Genomic DNA, 6636 nt, shown 5'->3' with positions numbered 1-6636 from the left:
CAGGGATAAACTGATTACATTTCTGCCATCAGTGGTCAAATGAAAGATAACCGTCTTTCGTTTGGTGACACAAGTTTATTGGATAAAGGTCAACGCTACTGGGACATTGGGGAATGCTGTTTTTCATCGTGAACGGCAGAATTACGCTAATTACGAGCCAATTTCATGCAGATACGCGAAAGGATAAAATTAAAACGCTTAATCACCAAATGGTCAAAGGTCAGCTCCACTGTAACATCACGATGTTCAAGACTTTGTTTTCCATCGCTATGCCATGTTGACATTAAAATACAAGACGGCACGAGTGCGCAGAGTGCACGCTGCTCTTGAGCATCGCGGGTTTCTGACTTCTGATGAAGTGGAACGAACCTTTCGCGTTCCAAATGCAACCAGATATTTTGATTTCTAAATTGAGCATGTAAAGGAAACTGATAGGACTCATTTAATGCTGATTTATAAAAATATCTCCAGTGCAGATTATTTTTTTTTTTTAATTCAGGAGGTTCAATCACTCAAGAGCCGGTCACAGACACTGTACGTATCGTGCAGAGAGAATCAGTGAGGAGAAAAGTGCCTGGCAGTTTGAGAACATGAAAACGCTCCCATTTTCTCCAGGGAATTTGCCCTGAGCCATTCAACTGTCTTGTGACTTTCAGTTTACATAACTTTGAATAGAAGCTCTTGAAAAATTTCTCCCCAAAACGGCGGATTTAGTCCATAATAACTATGATTTAAGCATTCTGCTTGATTGACAGCAAACAACATAAAAAAACATCTCCCCTTTTCCCCAATATCTATTGATTTTCGATTACTTGTGCTTTCCACCACTCATCATGCCAGCTTGTGCCCTGTTACAATCAATCTGGTCATAGAACTCTTAGGAAGAAGTTATTAATACGACTTTCCTCTCAGCAGTAGATAATGGATGGAAGGATCGTCCGAAATTCCCGAATGCTGCATAGGGGATGTTGACCGGTTGTCAGTCTTGGAAGCAAAACAGTGAAAGAATACCGATAACTGGTGTCTGAGCAACAGAGCTCACGCGGCACATTCACTCATTACACCTCCGCTGACCAAGTAGGTCTTCAGAAACATTTAATTACTTATCGGACACACTGACCGGTAATCAATCCGTTTCGACATCATCCTGCCAATTATGTTTCGTATCATTGAACTGAGCACTTAAAATCCTTATATTTTCTCAAAAATCGGCCTTATAATCCATCTGCGCCTTACGTATGAATTCATGTTGTACTTCCTGAACTCCAACCAATTTTACGTGACACATTTCGCTCAAAAATCTGTCAAAATGTTGTAGTGTGACTGGTAAGCGACGAAGCCGATCTGCTTGATTGATTGATAAGATAAGATAAGATAAGATAAGATAAGATAAGATAAGATAAAATAAGATAAGATAAGATAAGATAAGATAAGATAAGATAAGAACAACTTTATTTATTCCGAAGGAAATTGTTGTGCCAGAGTTTCAAGCAAAACATAACAATAATAGATAATAGTAGGAAGGAGGGAGAATAAGAAATACAATAAAATATAAAGTGTCAAGGTTAAGGCTATCAAGTTCCCACCTGACATGGGGACGTTGTATTAAGGCCGTCCTTGGTTGAATTTGGGTTGCAATGTCAGACAACGTTAGCTAACTAATTATTTAGCGCTAAAATTCAACGTTGTCCGAACCTCATACTAACTTCAAGTGTCCGCTATCGCCGGCATCAATAAGCCAATCAGAGAATAGTACCTAGTACGCTTACCTCCGCCACTTTTTGAAATACCAGTACGTACTGGGCTTCAACATAATATTACTACACATTTATGTGTGAGAAGATGCTCAAAAATGGCCACGGTTTCGAGAAATGCTTACGAAACGGGATTCAAACCGAAGGCTATCAGTCACGCAGTAGAGCAGCCGCAAAAGAATTCAACATTAATGAATCAAAGGTGCGAGAGGGGAGGAAGCAAGGAGGTGAATTGCGACAAGTAAGGAACACCAAACAGAGTTTCCAAGGGAACAAAGCGAGATGAATAAGATGAATAGAGTTCGACGAAACTGACTGTTTTGTTTTGCTATATCCTCATAACGCCGTGAGCATTATGTATGAAAATGAACCCGTTCATTGATATAAGATAAGATAAGATAAGATAAGAACAACTTTATTAATCCCGAAGGAAATTGTTGTGCCAGAGTTACAGAAAATATAACAGTAATAAATAATAAAAAGAAAAGGCAGAATTAGAAATAAAAATAAACTATAAACTATAAAACTATAAAGTGTCTCAGTGAAACTATAAAGTGTCTTAGTAAACAAGTGATAAAACTATAAGTGTCTTAGTAACAAGTGGGGTAAGGAGTGCACAATAGTATGATAAAAGGAAAAATTGTAGTGTAGCTGTTATGAAATGAAATATTGCACAGTTCTGAATATTGCACGCATATTGCGCCTTATGGTCTGCAAAATACAGTAAAAGCACAAAGGGCAGGAATGTGAAAAAGAATTCCATGTAGCGGAAGGTAAATCGTATTCCAGTACATAACCCGATTTATCTTTGAATTAACTCGCTCTTTGCAAGGCCGTGCAGATCTTAATTTATGACACAACCCTCATTTGCATTCATCCCAGGAGATATTTGGGGGAAAACAAGGAGCCATGTGACAGGGAGGATCACAGAACATGGAGATACAGACATCAAAACCTCAAAAAACCTCTGCCAGCTGCCTCTCCCACACCCGCCTTCTAACCAGGCGGCGATGGGTGCCACCCTTATATTACGGTCTTAAAAAGCATAACTCACGCGCCATCGACTTCCTGCTGTCACGAACTGTTCGGAAAACGAAATAACAATTTCGATGGACACATACCAGCTAAAAAGGGATTTTTAGATCAGCGAAAAAGTAGTGAACGTCAACCATCCGGGAATACGAAAACCAAGAATAGCCATTCGCCCTGCCGCATGAGTAAAATGGAATTCGGCGGAACGCAAACCCTTCGCAGAGGGAATAGAGCTTAATATTCACGGCTTGTTGCTCAAAAAGTAAGACTGTTTTTTGGGGTCAAAGGTCACAGGGTTCGTGTATGATGAGTCAGGGTGCAAGGGGGTCACTGAGCATCTGACTAGGCGGTGGTGCTTTTGCTAAATCATTAAGAAACAGCATCTTGAGCGTTTCCAAAAATGAATGATTTCCTTAGAAACACGTACGGAATTTAATCAAGCAAGCATTTTGAATGTGCAAAATAAGTTAAACTCACTTTACTGTTCCATTAAATGAATGACAAGTGTGCCCTACATGTTTGTGCTATGCAGTATTTATTTTAATGTGCTGTTGTGTTTTTTTGTTATTGATCTTATTTTGTCCAGCTCTAATTTTTTCACAACTTCTTGTGGTTCCAATGAAACAAATCTAAAATGGCAAAAGGGTGTATGTTAGTGTGGATGCGAGTAAAATATCCAGTAATAAATGTCATGGGACACCTAAGATAGATAGAAGTGAACGTCAATGATAGAAAAAAAAAAAGAAATATGACACACATTATTCTAATTCACCCGCCCTGATGAATCACATTTTTGAGGAGCCTAGAAAAACATGTGATTCAAATAAATCAATGTAAAAACTTCTTCCCGGTTGGTTTGTAAATCAAATGTTCTTTGTCTAAAAGAAAAAACATTTGGGCTGGTAATTCCTGATGGAAGAGCGACCGACAACACCAATACATTGGACACCATTCTTCTGTCTTCGTGACTCACCCTGATTGTGTCTCTACTTTCAAAAGACCAGAATTCTAAAATACAGAGCGGCTAATATCACAGTATTAACCGCAATCGGCATCATTGTGAGATCTGATCTATCAGAAGACACAGGCATCATGTGATGAGATGCAGTAAGAGGGTGACTGTCTCGTCCTCAAGACACAGCAACTGTCCGCTAGCACTTTCTGGGACACTCTGTCACCCAACATTTAGCTTATCATCTACCAAGACTGCTCAATCTTACCGCGGCCTCCAACAGAAGCTAAACATAGGCCGCTGTATCTAAAATAGTCTCCGCTCCTGAGGAGGTGTTATGGGAACATTTCAATATTTGATTCAGTCCTCTTGCTTACTCAAACACGCACGTGCCTCCCAAACGTGGCTTCCCGTTCGAACAGATCACGCTTGCGTTCGTGGAAAAACATCCACGTCCATTTGTGGCCTTTTTAAACGACGGGCTTGTCCGGTTTAAAGAGGGACCTCAGAGCACCTCACATCTGATGTAAATCATGTAGCGGCTTCTTGTGCTTGCACCCGTTTTGCGGGGAGAAGCGGGTTCCTGAGGTGGCGTCTGGCTTTGCTGTGGAGTCCTTGCAGCGAACGGTATCACGTGGGTGGGTGTTTAGGGCGGGGGTGAATGAATACACAGGATTGTTGCTGTCTGGAGTCTTAAGCAGCTTTGCACATGTTTGGTCTTGAATCATGCAGCTCACACAATGTTTAGGACAGGTGTGTTCAAAAAACACCTGCACGCCGGGGGACGGACCTTCAGCCGGGTGGTCCCATGAGGGGCTCAGGGTAGAATACATTCACCGCCGGGCCGCTGTGCTGCGTTCAGCACAGACAGCCTGCTAAAGCCATTCACACCCCGAAAAATGATTCAGAAAGTCCCTGATAGGTCTGGGCCATATGGAAAAAAAACATCAACTTTACAATATTTGGAAACTTTCTCCCAAGTATTATTTGCAATATACATGGGAGTGTGTAAAATCACAATAGCTTATTTAAGGCCACTTCTTGAGGATGTTATATGTAATGATCAGATCATTTTGAAAGATGTCAAGTCTTGATCAGGCCTAACTCCAAATAACTCTTGCTTATCCAATTTTTCCCCTGTTGTTATCTATTCTTATCTTTGCTGTTGCTGTTGTCACTTGTTTATATTTATACTCATATTTATTGATATGGTTATTGTTGCGCTGCTGGGACAGTGAATTTCAATATCAATATCTTATCTTATCTTATCTTATCTTATCTTATCTTATCTTATCTTATCTTATCTTATCTTATCAGTAACTCATTGGCCTCTTCCTTTAAGTGAATCAACAAGCAAATAAAAGCTATAACTTGTGACGACTTGGATCATATAAAAGTACATCGGGTCACTGTCGAAACAAATCTGTCAAGCTCAAACCGGACAAAAACAAGACGTCAGCAAATCACATTTATATTAATATTTCATAGCATGCATTGCGTTATAAAGCACAAAATGGTCTGGATACAACACGCTGTATTTAGAATTGTACTTTTTATGCTCCAACCAGTGTTGCAGATGGTAAGAGTCACAAGTATTTACTTCAAGCGTGGAGACTTTAAGGGTTTCAGGAGCGCTGACATATTCCATTATGAATAATTGACATAATTTAGCATTAAATTGTGCCGCACGTTTCCCCCCCTTGTTTCTTTATCTTCTGTCTAAAACAGTAACATGCTCGTAGCCCCTCGGGAGCCACTCGCCCTTCCCTCGCTACCCCATTCCGTCTATTTCTGTCTTTCCCGCAGGGGCAGCATCAACACTTTGGGATTTGCCCCAAAGAAGAAAAGACGGCTGCTCTGCAACCACAACCGCATCAGAGGCAAGTTAAAAAGCCAAATAGTATTCACTCCCATCTCCTCCACAGCCTCCAATCAGACTGGCCCAACTGGGGCGACTGTTTCCATCCTTAACCGCCTTGTTTGCTCTACGTATTCTCCCCGGTTTGAAAAAAATGTACATCAGCTTAAGAAACTCATGACTTTGCATTCTTTTTTTTTTTTCTCACAAACGTGATTGACAGAACAATGCGCTCCTCCTCTTCGAAGAAGGGATGTCTAGGCAACATTTCGCCATCCGCCGCCACCTCTCTCCCCTTTTCCATTCGTGCCTCTGCTTCAGTCTGCAGTATATACGACCTTCTCCCCGCAGATCTGATTGTGCACGACAGCTGAACCGGCAACAAACCTGCAACCACTGCGAACAACCTGAACGGCAATGAACTCGTGTCCTCTACGAAAGCTCGGCGGCGAGCGCCGAGGCGGAAACCCTGATGCCGTCATATCTGTTGATTTCCTGATGTGTCACACAGTGCAGGGGTTTTATCATGGTTTTAACAGGAGCTACTGTTTTCCCTATTTTGGGTGGCAGAATAATAATTCAAATTGGGTTTAGCCCACTGAGACTTCAGCTTTTATTTGCAATGTTATTCTAATATCTCCCGTCTTTTGTGTTCCGTAGGGATAATTAGGCATCGCTGTATCCTCGGCAAAAAAATGCAAGTACTCTTGTGGATACAATGGGCTTATTTTACTGTATTATAATGACGTCAGTCTTTTCACGCTTTAATTTTCACACCCTCCTCCCCCAAGTGGGCGTGTGTAGCATTTGAGGGTGCTGGAATTTCAAGATCCTAAAGTCCTAAAATACATACAGGCCAATGAGTAATGTAGCAATGTCTTGCCAAGACAATCTTTAGCAATTAGTCTTAGTCTTACAACCGTTTAATAAAAGTTCTGTCATAAAAAGAAGTTTTCTTATGAATTTCATTTTTGGAACTCATTGATCGATGCCTTGAACGTTGCCTCAATAGTTCACAATTTTTATAAGTCATACATCTC

Source organism: Fistularia commersonii, chromosome 1, assembly GCF_037954325.1.
Source record: "Fistularia commersonii isolate RoL2024-O1a breed Wild chromosome 1, RoL_Fcom_v1.0, whole genome shotgun sequence".
NCBI classification, from domain to species: domain Eukaryota; kingdom Metazoa; phylum Chordata; class Actinopteri; order Syngnathiformes; family Fistulariidae; genus Fistularia; species Fistularia commersonii.
This window is presented reverse-complemented; position numbering follows the sequence as displayed.